At 35.6% G+C, this 16,875-nt stretch overlaps 1 protein-coding gene across 1 annotated transcript in view; it reads left to right on the top strand.

The window, feature by feature from the left end:
• Positions 1–16,875, top strand: part of Hpse2 (heparanase 2 (inactive)) — a 905,145-nt gene that overhangs the window by 816,202 nt on the left and 72,068 nt on the right. The window lies entirely within an intron of this gene.

The raw sequence follows: 16,875 nt of genomic DNA, 5'->3' as shown, positions 1-16,875 counted from the left end.
ATATTTATACATGGACAAGTCAGTTTCAATATCTTCGCTTTAGTTTTTTAAGCAAATTATGGAGACAATTGCAATGCTTCAATAAACATAATGCTTCTGTATAGTTTAGAATTTGATTTATGCAGCACATTTCAGAGGATCAAAGTTCAGCTTTTCAAAATTGAATTCTAATAATTAAACCCTACTGTCATACTGTAAAAATATCTTAATGTTAATGCCTTCTAAATAATAACTGAAAAGTAGAAAACTATTTTTCCAACTATAAGGATTCTAAACATCAATACTAAATTATTACATTATTATTCTTTTTTAAAGTTATAAGAAGGAAACTAATAAATAATTCTCTACCTAATGAATCATCTGAGTCTTATGTAAACATTATTTCTTACAAAATAACTGTTTCCCTCCCTTGACTTGTACTTGCTTCTCCTTTTTAATTTGATACAGGTTAAATTTTAGTCCTTAAGTTCACACAACCTGAAATTTAATTATCTTATATTTCCTTTTTGCATCCAGAATCCAATCATATCATAGTAGATGCATTTGAAATGGCTGTACATTTCAAATTTGGTGTTTCCTAAGTGGATTATAAGATTTAATGTGCTATGGATTAGTTATTTCTGTTTACTTAATTTTTTCTTGCTGTTTAACTTTCCTTCCATCTTGTAAACTACATTTTCAGAGAACACATATTATCTATTTAAGTTATTTATGTGGTTTTGAAGAAGTTTATTTTTCATATCTGTGGTTCATTGCTCTCAGATATTTTGGACTCTGGTCCTCTATTCATGTAGTCTTTTTAAAAAATTCTTTTGTTTTGTTCATATGCTATTGATTTTCTCAAAAATATGTTTAAAGCAGACTTGTAAGTGGTTTTTAGGAAATGGCCAAGCAACCACAATTGCATTTGGCCTACAACATCTTTACAGTCCAGTGATAGTCAAGGTTCTAAGCCCTTTACCACATGGGCCAATTTATGTCTCACCCTTTACAGATGACAAACCTTACCGATGACCTTGTTCAAAATTTATACAAATGTATATTTCTCTGCACTAGAGAAATTAGGTGAAAACATATGTATGAATAAAACCAAATTCAACCCCATTGCTAAAAAATAATTAGAGCCCAGCATTGTGGCTCATGCCTATAATCCCAGCAGTCTAGGAAGCTGAGGTAGGAGGATGGTAAGTTTGAACCCAGCCTGGCCAACTTACTGATTGAGACCCTATCTCAAAATAAAATTAAATTAAATTAAATTAAATTTTAAAAGGGCTAGGGATGTAGCTCAGTGCCAAGGGATTCAATCCCTAATACTAGGAAAAAGTATTTCAATGTATGTGTTCTGTCACTGATGGAATAGTCAAGAAAGAAATTTATTCAACGAAAGTTATGGATTTCCTTCTATGTTCCTAACATTCTTAGTTACTGAGGATACATACTGAGCAGAAAAGATTTCTATAGTCTTCATGGAATTTTCATAATTATAGATCTCCATAGATAAAGAACATGCAAAGTAAGACATGTAATATGTTACACCTAGATACACACTAAGGGAAGATATCTCTGAGAACACCTATTAGGCAACAGATTCAATATGGTAAAAAAGAAGACACAGTTCCTCCCGTAAGGGAGCTCACAGTCCAGTGGGGAAAACAGATACTAAAGAAGCAATCACCCATCCAATAAGTGTCCTAAAAAGAAAAGAGTCTAATACAAGCAAGTATTACAGGAGTGCTAACTCAAGCATCAGGGAAAACTCTGAAGAAGAAACATTCAAAATGAAGCCTAATGGATGATGAGTTAGCAAGATGAAAACAAGGGACATCATTTCAAGTGAAACAATAGGGTTATCTCAAGAAGCTCAGTCAAAGGTATAGCATCAAAGATTTCAGGAGTCCGTTAATACCATTCTTTCCAAATGACCCATTTTACATGTGGGAAATCAAGCAATAGCAAAAGTATGTGATTTGAGATTTTTCCAATATGTATGAATAGTGGAGGAGTCACATCTAAGAAACTCAGAGAAGAACAACTAAAAACACAGGTAAATGGAAGGAGAGGAACAGGTGTAAATAATCAATTTGCAAGAAGAGACTTGTAGACCAAACAAAACATACACATAAGAGTTTGAAAGAGGGGAAGCAGCCCAATATTGGCTGGCCCACAGGAGCTTTGTCTGTGTCCATCATGAGAGCAGCCATTTTGAGAAGTTCTCAAGTAGCTGGCAAGATCTAAACAACATGGCAGAGTACAGCCACACAGGATAGGCTTAGGGTATATGGGCCCTTCACTCCCTCATCCCCTCTCTAAACACAGAGGAGCCATGATACTGTACATAGAAGATCCCAAAACCTCCACCAAAGGACTCCTAGATTTAATAAACAAATTCAATAGCATAGCAGGATGCATAGTCAACAATCAAAAATCAATAGCATTCCTTTGCACAACAAACTCACAGAGAAATTAGGGAAACAACATCTTTCACAATAGCATCAAGGAAAATAAAATAATTGAAATCAGTCTAATGAAGGAAATGAAAGACCTTTATATTGAAAACTATGGTGCTCTCAAAAAAGGGGGATCAAAGAGGATATCAGAAAATGAAAAGATATGCTCTGTTCTTGGATATGCAAAACCAATATAGTGAAAATGACCATCCTTCCCAAACTGTTATATAGATTTAATTCAATTCCAATCAAAATACTAATATCATACCTCACAGAACTAGAGAAAACAATCCCAAAATTCATATGGAACCAGAAGAGGCCTGGTATAGCAAAAACAATGCTGGCCAACAAGGGCAAGGCACAGGGCATCACAATCCTTGATTTGAAGTTATACTACAAAGCTACAGTGATCAAACAACATAGTACTGGCAAAAACGGCAGACTCAAGGATCAGTGGAACAGAATATAAGTTCCAGAAACAACTCCAACCACACTTAGCTACATTATCATTAGCAAAGGGACCAAACACCTTCACTGGAAGAAAGATAGCCTCTTTAATAAATGGTGCTGGGGAAACTGGCTTTCCACATGCTGAAGATTAAACTTAGACCCATATCTCTCACCATGTACTAAACTAAACTTGAAATAGATGAAAGATCTAAATATTAAAACAGACACATTTAATCTGCTGGAAGATGGATTAGGTAAAACTCTTGAAGACACAGGTGTTGCCACTTTATGAACAAAACACTGATCCCACAGGAAATATTAGAAAGAATCAACAGCTAGGATCACAACATATTAAAAAGCTTTTTCACAGGAAAAGAAACCACCAATAGTGTGAAGAGAAAACCCACAGAATGGGGAAAAATTTATTTGCTACTCCTCAGACAATGGACTAATATCCAGAATTTATAAAAAACTTTTTAAAAAATCAGACTTCCCAAATTTAAAATCTCAGTCCAAAAATGAGTATATGAAGTGAATAGACATTTCTCAGATGAAGAAGTAAAAACAGCAAATAAATATATGAAAAAATGTTCAACATTACTGGTTATTTAAGAAATGCAAATTAAGACAACAGTGAGCTTCCATCTCATTCCAGAAAGAATGGCTATCATCAAGAAATCAACCAATTACAAATGTTGGTGAGGCTGTGGAGGAAAAGGAACTCTTCTCCATTGTTGGTAGGAATGTAAATTGGTACAACCACTATGGAAATCAGTGAGGAGATTTCTCAAAAAACTAAAACTCGATGTTTCATTTGACCCAGCTATTCTTGTTCTATGTATCTTCCTGTAAGAGTTAAAAGCACCATACCACAGTGATATATACATACCCATGTTGATAGCAGCACAATTTGTAATAGCTAAATCTTGGAAACAGCCCATGTGCCCATCAGTGAATGAATGGTTAAAGAAGAAGTGGGTTTTATATAAAATGGGGTATTAGTCTGCAATAAGGAAGGATTAACTTGAGATATTTCTAGGTAAATGGATGCACCACAAGACCATAATTTTAAGTAAAGTAAATCAGACACACAAGTTTAAATATTGTATTTTCTCTCTTATGTAGAAAATCTCAATGGGTAAATAAGGAGCAAAATGGATGATAGGTATTGGGAAGTAGGAAAAGCATGTTCAAGGGGAAAGGGGGAAAAGCATGGGAAGGAGAACAAGGGAAGGGGGAGTAGGAAGGGAAGGGAGGGAAAAGAGATTTTTTTAAAAAGAGAATGGAAGGAAAACTGTAAACAAAGCTTTGAAAGGGGGAAGGGAAGAATAGTTGAAGGGAGGGGAGTGGAATGGGGAAAAAAAGAGGAATTAAGATATATTATGTACAGATACAAATTCCCTACGAAGAATGTGATCATTATGTGTCAAAAACATGTACCAGTAAAAAAAGAGCAGAAAAACAAAAATAGAGAGGAGATATTATGTTTGTATTTATTTATATGCAATTAGTGAAATAATCAAATATTTATGTTGGAACATGGCAGAGATAATTCACTATAACCATAATTAGGTTTAAACCTGAAATATTTGAGTGATGGCTAATTATCTTAATAAATAAAGTTGCAATTGTTTGCCTTTATTACTCAATATGAGTACTTTTTTCTTACTTGTAAATAATGAACCGACCTGTCAATAATTTCACATTAAAAATGTCAGATTTGGAAGAGAGTAGAATTTGATGCTGAAGTTTTAGAGGTTTTAGAAATGTCAACAATTTCTTGCCCTGCTTTAAGAAGAAAATAATCACATATGTATTTAGAATTTTGAGAAAGTGTAGACACTCACCTTTTTTGTGTATTTTTCTAATTCCCTTTTTTTCCCATTAAGTTTATTGGTACATTTTAGGTGTACAATACAGTTACATTCATCATTGGGATCTTGTACCTTTACATGTTGTATCTTGGTTCTTAATTTTCCCCCATTCCCCTGCCCTCCCTTCACACCCTCCACCCTTCTCTATTTACAAAGAATTTATTTCCATTTATTTCTTTTCTCATATTTTTTCTTTTTCCTTTCCTTTCTCCTACCCCTTCCACTTCCCCTACTCCTTTAGAAATGTTATTCCTATTTCACAATATCAATTATACATTTTGATCCTTATTTACACCTTTAGTTTTTCACACCAGAGAAACCGGTATTTTCATGTGTGTCCTATTTATTTCACTTAAGGGTATGGCCTCAATGTGCATCCATTTAGCTATAAATGTCTCTAGTATCTTATTGTTTATGGCTCAGTAGTACTCCACTTCATTAAAAAAAAAACATAAAACAAAAAAAAAAAAACATCTTCTTTATCCAGTCTCCGCTTGATAGGCAATTGGGTTGTTTCCAATTTTTAGCTATTACAAACTGTGCCATTATGAACATGGGTGCACGTATATCACTTTTAATTCTTTTGGGAAGAAACTCAGCAGAGGAATAACTGGGTCAAATGGGACTTCTAATCATAGTTTTTTGAAGTGTCTCCATATTGATTTCCAAAGTAGTTGCACCAGTCTGCACTCCCACCAACAATGAAGGGTTCCTTTCTCTCCACAACCCCACCAGCATTTCTTACTGGTTGATTTCATGATAGCAACCATTCTATCCGTGGTGAGGTGGAATCTCAGCATTGTTTTCATTTGTGTCTCTTGAATGACCAGGATACTGAACAATTTTTCATATATTTCTTTGATGCTTTTACTTCTTTGTCTGAGAAATATCTGTTCATTTCAGATGCCCATTATTGAATTGGGTCTTAAACTGGGGGGTCTGATTTTTTTTAGTTCTTTATATATTCTAGATAGTAGGCCTTTGACTGAGGAACAGCTAGTAAAATTTTTTTCCCACATTGTAGGTTGTCTCTTAGCTCTGTTGGTGGTTTCTCTTGCAGTCCAGAAGATTTTTAATAAGCTGAGATACCAGTTGTAGATTCTTTGTGCTAGTTCTCGCACTACTGAGGTTTTGTTCATAAACTCTTTTCCTAAGCCATTGTCTTTGAGAGTTCTACCTAACTTATCTTCTAGCAAGTTTAGTGTTTCTGTTCTAATATTTAGATCTTTAATCCACTTTGATTTTAGTTTAGTGCATGGTGAAAGGTAGGGGTCTAGTTTTAATCTTTGGCAAGTTGAAATCCAGTTATTCCAACACCATTTCTTAAGAGGCTGCCTTTCCTCCTTTATCAAAGATGAAGTAAATGAGTATGTCTGGAGTTGTTTCTGCATCTTCTTTTTTGATTTTTTCTTAAATTTTTTTATTGGTACATTTTAGTTATACAATACATTTATATTTCTCAATGGGAATTTGTACCTTTGCATGATGTATCTTGGTTCTTATTTTTTCCCCATTCCCTGCCCTCCTTTCACCCCCCACCCTTCCCTATTTACAAAGACTGTTTCCATTTTTTCAATTTCTCATAATTTTTCCTCTCCCTTCTTTCCTTTCCCCTGTCACTCCCACTTCCTCTACCACTATGGACCTTTTCTTCCTATTTCGCATTATCAATTATTCATTTTAATCATTGGTACATTTTAGGTATACAATGTAATGACATTCACCATTGGAAATTTACACTTTTACATAATCTCTCAGTTCTTATTTTATCCCCAGTCCCCTACCCTCCCTTCAACCCCACCATCCCTCTCTATTTACAAAGACTTTGTTTACATTTTTCCATTTTCTGATATTAATTCCATTCCCTTCTTTCCTTTTCCCTAGCCCTCCCACTTCCCCCTTCCCTTTTCTGCTTTTCTTCCCATTTCACACTATTCATTATACCTTTCAGTCCTTATTTACACTTTCAGTTTCTCACAACAGAGAAACTATTCGGTATTTATACATGTGTGTCTTATTTATTTTACTTAAGAGGACTGCCTCAATGTGCATCCATTTAGCTATAAAAATCTCTAATTTCTCATTCTTTATGGCTGAGTAGTACTACATCTTATTAAAAAACCACATCTTCTTTATCCAGGCTCCAGTTGATGGGCAATTGGGCCTCTTTCAAGTTTTAGCTATTACAAATTGTGCCGCTATGAACAAGGGGCCACGTATATCACTGTAGGATGATTCTTTTAATTCTTTGGGGAACATACCCAACAGGGGAATAGCTGGGTCAAATGGGCTTTCCAGTCCTAGTTCTTTGAGGTATCTCCATACTGATTTCTGTAGTGGTTGAACCGGTCTACACTCCCACCAGTAGTGGAGGAGGGTTCCTCTTTCCCCACAGCCCCGCCAGCATTCGTTATTGATTGATTTCATGATAGCAGCCATTCTTTCTGGAGTGAGTTGGAATCTCAGTGTTGTTTTCATTTGCATCTCTCGAATGACCAGTGATGTTGAACATTTTTTCATATGTTTATTTGCCATGTCTACTTCTTTGTGTGAGAAATGTCTGTTCACTTCAGATGCCCATTTTTGGATTGGGTCTTTAAATTTGGGAGGTCTGATCTTTTTAAGTTCTTCATAGATTCGAGATAGTAGGCCTTTGTCTGAGGAACAGCAGGTGAAGATTTTTCCCACATTGTGGGTTGTTTCTTCACACTACTGGTAGTTTCTCTTGCTGTGCAGAAGCTTTTTAATAAGAAGAGATCCCACTTGTTGATAGTTTGTGCTATTTCATGGACAACTGAGCTTTTGTTCAGGAAATCTTTTCCTACACCAATGTCTTCAAGAGTTCTGCCTAACTTCTGTTCCAGCCAGTTCAGCATTTCTATTTTAATATTTAGATCTTTAATCCATTTCGATTTTAGTTTACTGCATGGTGAGAGATGTAGGTCTAGTTTTAATCTTTGGCAAGTTGAAGCCCAATTTTTCCAGCACCATTTATTACAGAGGCTATCTTTCCTCCAGTGAAGGTGTTTGGCTCAGTGTCAAAGATGAGATGGCTGAGTGTGTCTGGAGTTGTTACTGCATCTTCTAATCTGTTCAGCTGCTTATTTGCCAGTACTATGCTGTTTTTATCACAGTAGCTTTGTAGGATAGTTTCAAGTTGGGGATTGTGATACCCCCCTGCCATGTCTCTGTTACCTACAATTGTTTTTGCTATTCTGGGTCTCTTCTTGTTCCAAATAAATTTTTGGATTGTTTTCTCAAGGTCTGTGAAGTATGCTGCTGGGATTTCAATTGGGATTGCATTGAATCTGTATAGCAGTTTTGGAAGTATGGCCATTTTCACTATATTAATCCTTCCTACCCAGGAGCAGGCGATGTCTTTCCATTTTCTGATATCATCTTCAATCTCTCTTTTCAGAGTGCTATAGTTTTCAGAGAAGGGGTCTTTGATTTCTTTCACTAGGTTGATTCCTAGGTATTTCAGTTTTTTGGAAGCTATTGTGAAAGGAATTGTTTGCCCTATTTCTCTCTCCATGAGTCTGTGGTTTGCATAGAGGATCTTGTATCCAGCTACTCTACTGAATTTGGTTATTAAGTCTAGAAGATTTTTGGTGGCATTCTTGGGGTCTTCTATATAGAGTAACATGTCGTCTGCAAATAATGACAATTTGGCTTCTTCATTTCCTATCTCTATTCCTTTTATTTCTTTCTCTTGTCTAATTGTCATGGCTAATGTTTCTAAAACTATATTGAACAACAGTGGTGACAGTGGACATCCTTGTTTTGTTCCTGATTTTAGTGTGAAGGATTTCAGTTTTTTACCATTTTGTACGATACTAGCTGTTGATTTTTCATAGATTGAGGTAGAGAGCATTTATTCCAATTTTTTGTAGGGTTTTTATCATAAATACGTGTTGGATTTTGTCAAATGCTTTTTCTGCATCTATGGAGATAATCATATGGTTTTTGTCCTTGGCTCTATTGATATAGTGTATTACATTGATTGATTTGCATATGATAAACAATCCCTGCATCCCTGGGATGAATCCCACTTGGTCAGGGTGTATGATCTTCTTGATGATCTTCTGCATTCTATTTGCCAGTATCTTATTAAGGATTTTTGCATCTATGTTCATGAGTGAGATTGGCCTATAGTTCTCTTTTTCAGTTGGGTCTTTCTCTGCTTTGGGGATCAAGGTGATGCTTGCTTCCAGGAATGAATTTGGGAGTATTGTTTCCCTTTCAATTTCACTGAAGAGTTTAAACAGTAGCGGCCATAGTTCCTCTCTAAATGTCTTGTAGAATTCAGCAGTGAGGCCATCAGAACCTGGGCTTTTCTCAGTTCGTAAGTTTTTAAATACTTTTTCAATTTCATTGGTTGATATTGTGTTGTTTAGAATTTTTAGGTCCTCTTCATTCAACATTGGTAATTCAGACATGTCTAGGAATCTGTCTATTTCTTCTGTGTTTTCCATCTTATTGGCATATAGTTGTTTGAAGTAGGTATTGATGATCCTCTGGATTTCTGCTGGATCTGTTGTAATTTCACTGTTTTCATTCCTAATGGCATGGACTTGGGCATTTTCTTTCCTTTTTCTGATAAGGTTGGCTAAAGGTTTGTCAATTTCGTTTATTATTTCAAAGAACCAACTCTTGGTTTTATTCATTTTTTGTATAGTTCTCTTAGTCTCCATTCCATTGATTTCTGCCCTGATATTTATAATTTCCTCCCTTTTATGAGTTTTGGGTTTGTCCTGCTCTTCTTTTTGTAGAAGCTTGAGGGTCAGCATCAGGTTGTTTAATTGACCTCACTCTGTTTTCCTAATATGAGTATTCACTGCTATGAATTTCCTTCATAAGACTGTTTTTGTATTGTCATTGTCATTTAATTGAAGGAACTGTCTGATTTCTTGTTTACATTACTCTGTGACCCATTGGTTATTCAGAAGTGTGTTGTTCAATTTCCACGTGTTTATGAAATTTTTCTGGTTTCTTTTGCTATGGATCTCCAATTTCATAGCACCATGCTCTGATAATATACAGGGGATAACTTCAATTCATTTGCACTTACTTAAACATGTTCTATGAGCAAGTATGTGGTCTATTTTGGAGAAAGACCCTTGTGCAGCTGAGAAGAATGTGTATTCTGATTTTGTGGGGTGGAAGACTCTGCAAACATCTGTTAAATTCATTTGTTCAAGAGGTCAATTGAGTTCCAGTATTTCATTACTTATTTTTTATCTAGTTGATCTATCTATTTGTAACAGTGGGGTATTGAGGTCCCCCACTACTATTGTATTAGTGCATATATGACTTTTCATGTCCGTTAATATTTGTTTTATATAGTTGGGTGCACTAGTGTTTGGTGCATAGATATTTATGATTGTCATCTCTTCCTCTTGGATTCTTCCCTTTACAAGGATGTAGTGTCCTTCTTCATCTCTCTTAATCAGTGTTGGTTTGAAATCTACCTGATCTGCAAAGAGGATAGCTACTTCTGCTTTTTGGGGGGTTCCTGTGGCATGGAGTATTGTTTTCCACCCTTTAACTTTCAGTCTATGAGTTTCCTTTTGAATTAAGTGTGTTTCTTGTATGCAGCATATTGTTCGATCTTGCTTCTTGACTCATTCTGCCTGTTTCTTCTGATTGGTGAATTGAGACCATTAAAATTGATGGTTATAACTGATATGTATAGAGTTATCATTGTCATGACTTTTTCTTTTTGTTGGATTCTCCCCCTTTACATTTAATTTCTTGTCACGCCAGATGGGTTCATTCTGCTGGGCTTCCTGGGATTGTGATCCTCATTGTCTGTTCTTAGGATATTGTCTAAAGTACTTTGGACTGCTAGTTTGGTATTAATGAAGTTCCTAATGTGCTCTTTGTCATGAAAATATCTTATTTCTCCAACAATTTTGAAAGATAGTTTTGCAGGGTGCCTCAATCTGGGTTGGAGGCTGTTTTCCTTAAGGGCTTGGAATACATCACTCCAAGCTCTTCTTGCCTTGAGGGTTTGCGTTGAGAAGTCTTCTGTGGTTCTGATGGGTTTTCATTTGTATGTGATTTGTTTCTTTTCTCTAACTGCTTGTACTTTGTTCTTCTGTTGGGTTTCTGGAATCTTAACAATTATATGCTTATGTGTAGATTTTTTTTTTGATCAACACTATTTGGAGTCCTACATGCCTCACTTATTTGTATGTCAAGTTGTTTTCCCCTGCTTGGGAAGTTTTCTGCCATTACTTCTGTGAAAAGTTTTTTATGTCATCTGCACTGTCTCCTGTTTCTTCGTTGACTCCAATCAGTCTTATGTTGTTCTTCTTTGCATTGTCTAGCAGCTGCTGGATTGAGTTCTCATGGTCCCTTACAATTTTGAAACAATTTTTCTTTTCCTCCTCACTAATTGCAATCTTATCTTCTATATCTGAAATTCTGTCTTCACATTGACTCATTCTACTGTTTAGACTTTCAATAGAGTTTTTGATCTCCTGCAGATCTGTTTGTATCTGTTTTATGGATTCCATTTGTTTCCTATGTTGGGATTCCATCATGTTCCTCAGCTCCTCTCTAGATTTATTAATCATGTCTTGCACTATGAGCACAGTCTCTGCTGTTATCCGAGAAATTATTTCTGATTTCACTTTTTCCAGATCCTCTTTTGTTGCCAGTTCAGGGACTCCAGGTGGTCGAGTATCAGAGTGTTCCATCTCATTTCCCTTTGGGGTTACTATAGGTGATCTGGAGGTTTGATTTTGAGACTTGTTTATGTTTTTTCTCATTTAGATGGGGTGGGGGCAGTGCTCTTGGTGCCCATGTGGCTCACCTCCTCTGGGCTGGGAGCAGTGGAATGGTCTCCCAGAAGCCCCTTCCTCTGGGCTGGGAGTGGTGGAATAGCAGCCTGGAAGCTCCTTCCTCTGGACTGGGAGCGGTGGATCGGCCTGCATCTTCTATTCTACTGATCCTTGGGTCTGTTTCTTTGCCAGTATCATGCTGTTTTTATCACAGTGGCTTTGTAGTATAGTTTCAAGTTAGGGATTGTGATACCCCCTGGCATGTCTCTGTTGCCTTGAATTCCTTTTGCTATTCTAGGTCTCTTCTGGTTCCAAATGAATTTTTGGATTGTTTTCTCTAGTTCTGTGAGATATACTGTTGAGATTTCAATTGGGATTGCATTGAATCTGTATAGCAGTTTTGGAAGTATGGCCACTTTCACTATATTGGTTCTTCCTACCCAGGAATAGGGGATGTCTTTCCATTTTATTATATCCTCTTAGATCTCTTTTTTTAGAGTGCTGTAATTCTTCTCAGTATAGAGGTATTTTGCTTTCTTCATTAGACTGATTCCTAGATATTTCATTTTTTTGATGCTATTGTGAAAGGAATTGTTTCTCTAATTTCTCTCTCAGTGAGTCTGTTATTTGTGTTCAAGAAGGCTATTGATTTTTGAGTGTTGACCTTGTATCCAGCTACTCTACTGAATCTGTCAATTAAGTTTAGAAGTCTTTTGGCAGAATTTTTGGGTCTGCTGTGTAGAGTATCATGTCATCAGCAAATAATGACAGTTTAACTTCTTCCTTTTGTATCTTTATTCCTTTTATTTTTTCTCTTGTCTAATTGCTCTGGCTAATGTTTCCAGAACTATATCGGACAGGAGTGATGATAGTGGACATCCTTGTCTTGTTCCTGATTTTAGGCTGGAGGTTTTCAGTTTTTGACCATTTGAATGATGTTGGCTGTTGGTTTTTCATAGGTAGCCTTCATCAAGTTGAGATAAATACCATCTATTTCAATTTTTTGCAGGGTGTTTATCATGAATGGGTGTTGGATTTTGACGAATTCTTTTTCTGCATCTATTGAGATGATCGTATGGTTTTTGTCTTTGACTCTGTTAATATAGTGTATCACAGTTATTGATACATGTATGTTGAGCCATCCTTACTTCCCTGGCATAAATCCAACTTGGTCAGGGTGTATGATCTTCTTGATGACCCTCTGTATTCTGTTTTCCAGTATCTTATTGAGGATTTTTCCATCTATGTTCATTAGGGAGATTGGCCTGTAATTCTCTTTTTGAGTGGGTCTTTCTCTGCTTTTGGAATCAAAGTAATGCTTGCTTCCAGGAATGAATTTGGAAGTATTTCTTCCCTTTCAATTTCATTGAAGAATTTAAAGAGCAGTGGCAATAGTTCTTCTCTAAATGTCTTGTCAAATACGGCAGTGAAGCCATCAGGACCTGGGCTTTTCTTTGTTGGTAAATTTTTAATTACATTTTCAATTTCACTGATTGTAATTGGGATATTTCAAATTTTTATATCTTCTTTGTTCAACTCTGATAATTCATATGTATCTATACATCTGTCCATTTCTTCTGTGTTTTCATTTTATTAAAGTACAGGTTCTTGAAGATCCTCTGGATTTCTGCTGGATCTGTTGTGATTTCACCTTTTTTGTTCCTAATTTCATAGATTTGAGCCTTTCCTTTCCTTTTTTTTTTTTTTTTTTTGATAAGGTTGGCTAAGAGTTTATCGATTTTATTTATTCCTTAAAAAAACCCAACTCTTTGATTTGTTGATTTTTGTATTATTTTCTTAGTCTCCATTGCATTGATTTCTCCTCTGATCTTTATAATTTCCTCCCTTGTATGAGCTTTGTCTTGCTCTTCTTTTTCTAGGAGCTTAAGATTCAACATTAGGGTGTTTATTTGAGCTTGCTCTGTTTTCCTAGTGTGGGCATTCACTGCTATGTATTTCCCTCATAGAACTGCTTTCATTGTGTCCCATAGATTCCTGTATGTTGTACTGGAACTATCATTTAACTGTAGAAACTGTCTAATTTCTATTTTTTATTTTTATTTTTTGGTACCGGGGATCGAACTCAGGTCCTTCCACTTTCGAGGCAAGTGGCAGAACCACTGAGCTAAATCCCCGGCCCAAAACTGTCTAATTTCTTTAATTTCCTCTGTGACCCATTGGTTGTTCAGGAGCATGTTATTCAATTTCCATGTGTTTGTGGAGTTCTTGCAGTTTCTTTACTATTGATTTCCAATTTCATACATATCATAAAGTCATGCTATGTCCTCAGTGCAATGACGTGTATGGTTAAACAGATAAACTCCCTGTCCTTTCATTATTATATTAGAGTAGTGGGTCTCAAATCTTTTTATCTCAGGTGTCTTTTACACTCTTATTAAAGGAATAATTATTGAATAATTCAAAGATATGTCAATATTGATCTTAAGGAAATAAAAAAATGAGAAAAATTTGTATGAATTATTTTAAAATGTGTGAATTAATTTATTCAAAAGTAACAGTAAACCCCATTATTCATTAATATTAACTCATCCCATGAAAAATAGCTAAACTTTTCAATGCACAATTTAGTGAGAAGAGAGGCATTGTTTTATACTTTTTGCAAATCTCCTTAGTGTCTGGCTTAACAGATAACAGCAGAATTCTCATCTGCTTCTATATTCAATTTGTTGTAATATGTCATTTTGTTTGAATTTTATGCAGAAAATCATACACAGATATGTAGTTGAAAAGGGGAGGAATATTTAATAGCCTTTTCAGATAATTCAGATACTGTTGTTTTATACTATACCAAAACTTAGCAATGATTTTTCAAATACAATTGCAACTTGAACTCCAAAACCCTATCAATGAAACTTCAGTACTCTTATACTGAAATCCATTGGTTTGGCTTTGAATAGATCTCTTACCTACACAATAACATCTTTGATTAGACCTCTTACCTACACAATAACATCATTCATATTTGGAATATATGACTCACTGAGCTATATGAACCTTCTAAACATTGTATAATTTCATTATAAAATGTCAAAAAAATTACTTCATTAATATCATATATAGTCTCTTCAGAAAAATCATTATTTATTGGGAAGTTATCAGGCTCACAAATAGAGCTACTAGTCTTCCAAAATTCTAATCTTCACTTGAAATCTTGAATTTTTCTTGTTGGCAAAATTTACTGTCAATTGTTTTCCTTAAAGTTACAAGTTCTCTTCATTAATTTTGGAGAAAATGTCTGCCAAAATATTCAAATGTGAATAATCATGGTGTATCAATAATTTATTCAATAAAGAATAATGCTCCATGAAGAAAGTAGCTAATTAGCTTACAATTCAGACATCACCTCACTGCTTCTCAGGATAACCTGGGTTACAGTTCAAAGTGCAGTAGAAGTAAGTGTTCATGGGTACTTTTTGTTTTTGTCACATGGAATAGTAGAGATATATACTCAGGCATTTAAATTAAGAAGATAAAGTTTTGCATGCCACTTCATCAAGAACGTTCTGTGATGACAATGGTTTTACTGCTTACTGCAAATGTATGGCAGTGAAAAATATGACACTAGTGCAATTGGATGGCACCACCTCAACCTAGACTACATCAGTTCACATTCTATTGCTTTTCCACCATCAGCCCAAATGTCAACAGAATGAATGAAGCAAATAACCTCATAGTATTTCTGTGAAAGTAGTATTGAGTTTAAAGAACTGCTGAAAGTGTCTAGAGCATTGGTGGCGAACCTATGGCATTCATGCATGCTACACTGGCTGTTTGTTATCATTGAAAGCTCTGAAAGCTTCACCACTAGTGGTGTACCATCCTTTGAAGTACGCTGAATTAGTATAGTTGCTCCCTGATAGTTATTCTCTGTATTAGTAGATCTATAAATCTGAAATTGTTGGTTTTTATGTAACATTTTAATTTTTTATTTATGTTAATGTTTCTGACTGGCACTTGAACTAGAGCTTTACCTTATCTCATTGATGTTTTCCATGCAAACATCTACTGTGTGTCATTTGCCTCCTGCAAGTTATGATTGATGTGATTTAATTAAATGTTACTTTCAGCCAAACCTTTCAGATTTCTTTTCTGCATTCTTAGTGTTATTTGCTCATTCCCATTTATTTTTGCTCAACCTTAAGAACCTAGAACCTTGCAACTATAAAACTGGAAAGTGTTATGGCTTGTATCTAAATGTACCCCCAAAACTTCATGTGCTTATAGGTGAGCTTTTTGGAGTGGCTGGATCTAGAGTATGTGATACTGGGATGAGGGGTGTGTGGTACTAAATTAGTCCACTTATTGGAACTGACATAGTTCTAGGTGTGGATAAAGGGAAGGCTCACCCTGGGTGTGAGTGACACCACCCAAAAGGCTTGTAACCTGGGTGGAATAAAAGGGAAAAAGAGGCTTGCTTTTCTGCTCCTTCTGCTGCTTGCTGCTTTTCCTGCCTTCTGCCTGCCATGCCATGAACTATTTCTCTTCTGTGATGACCTTGTGCCATGCCAATCTGCCTTGGATCCAGCTGTCTATGGACTGAAACATCTATAAATTGTGAGCCAAAATAAACCTTTCTTCATTAACTTGTGGGTTTGGGGCATTTTTGTCTCAGCAATGAGAAAAAAAACTAAGAGAAAAATTCTCCAAAATAAAGCCAGATTGCTATAACAAAAGAATATGACATGGAATTTTTTAGGTTCTGAGAGCAGTATCTTTATACCTAATACCTTTCTAGACAAAAAAAGTGAATCTGGCAATAATTCTATTCAGATTTTACTAATCTTCAGTGGGATACTTCTGCTGGGTTTTTTTTAACTCCTTATGCAGTAAAGGTTGAATACCCACTGATCCATACCAACTGAGGCCCAGACTATGTAAGTGGTTTATTTGAAGAATGTAACTGTCACTGACAAGGCAGAGCCACTTCTCTATTCAATGGTGTTTTCTCTCATAATGCCTTCTCTTAGAGATGAAAGAAGAATATTGAAGAGTGCAAGGAGAATGATGGAGAGAACTAAGAAAGATATGCTAAAGAGTGAGTAAAAACAGAAACTAGTATGGAAGTTAAAAGAGAATAAAAGAAACAGTGTGCTTAGGGTAAAATGTCAAAAAGCTGAAAGACTCAGCCTCTATAGAGAAAGAGGAGAAAAGAGGAAGTAGACTGAATCAGGGAGGAAGAAGGCAGGGTGACTTAGGAATGAAGAAAGGAGATTAAGAGGATAAGAAAGAGATGAGTAGGAAAGTCACTGGAATAGAATGCCACCCATACTCTTCTTATAATATGAGTAAAATGTT

The sequence above is a fragment of the Heterocephalus glaber genome, unplaced genomic scaffold, assembly GCF_053883595.1.
Source record: "Heterocephalus glaber isolate CG9 unplaced genomic scaffold, H.glaber_assembly_v1.0 deba00001497, whole genome shotgun sequence".
NCBI classification, from domain to species: Eukaryota; Metazoa; Chordata; class Mammalia; order Rodentia; family Bathyergidae; genus Heterocephalus; species Heterocephalus glaber.
The sequence above is the reverse complement of the archived record's forward strand: the minus strand, read 5'-3'. Positions and strand labels throughout refer to the sequence as shown.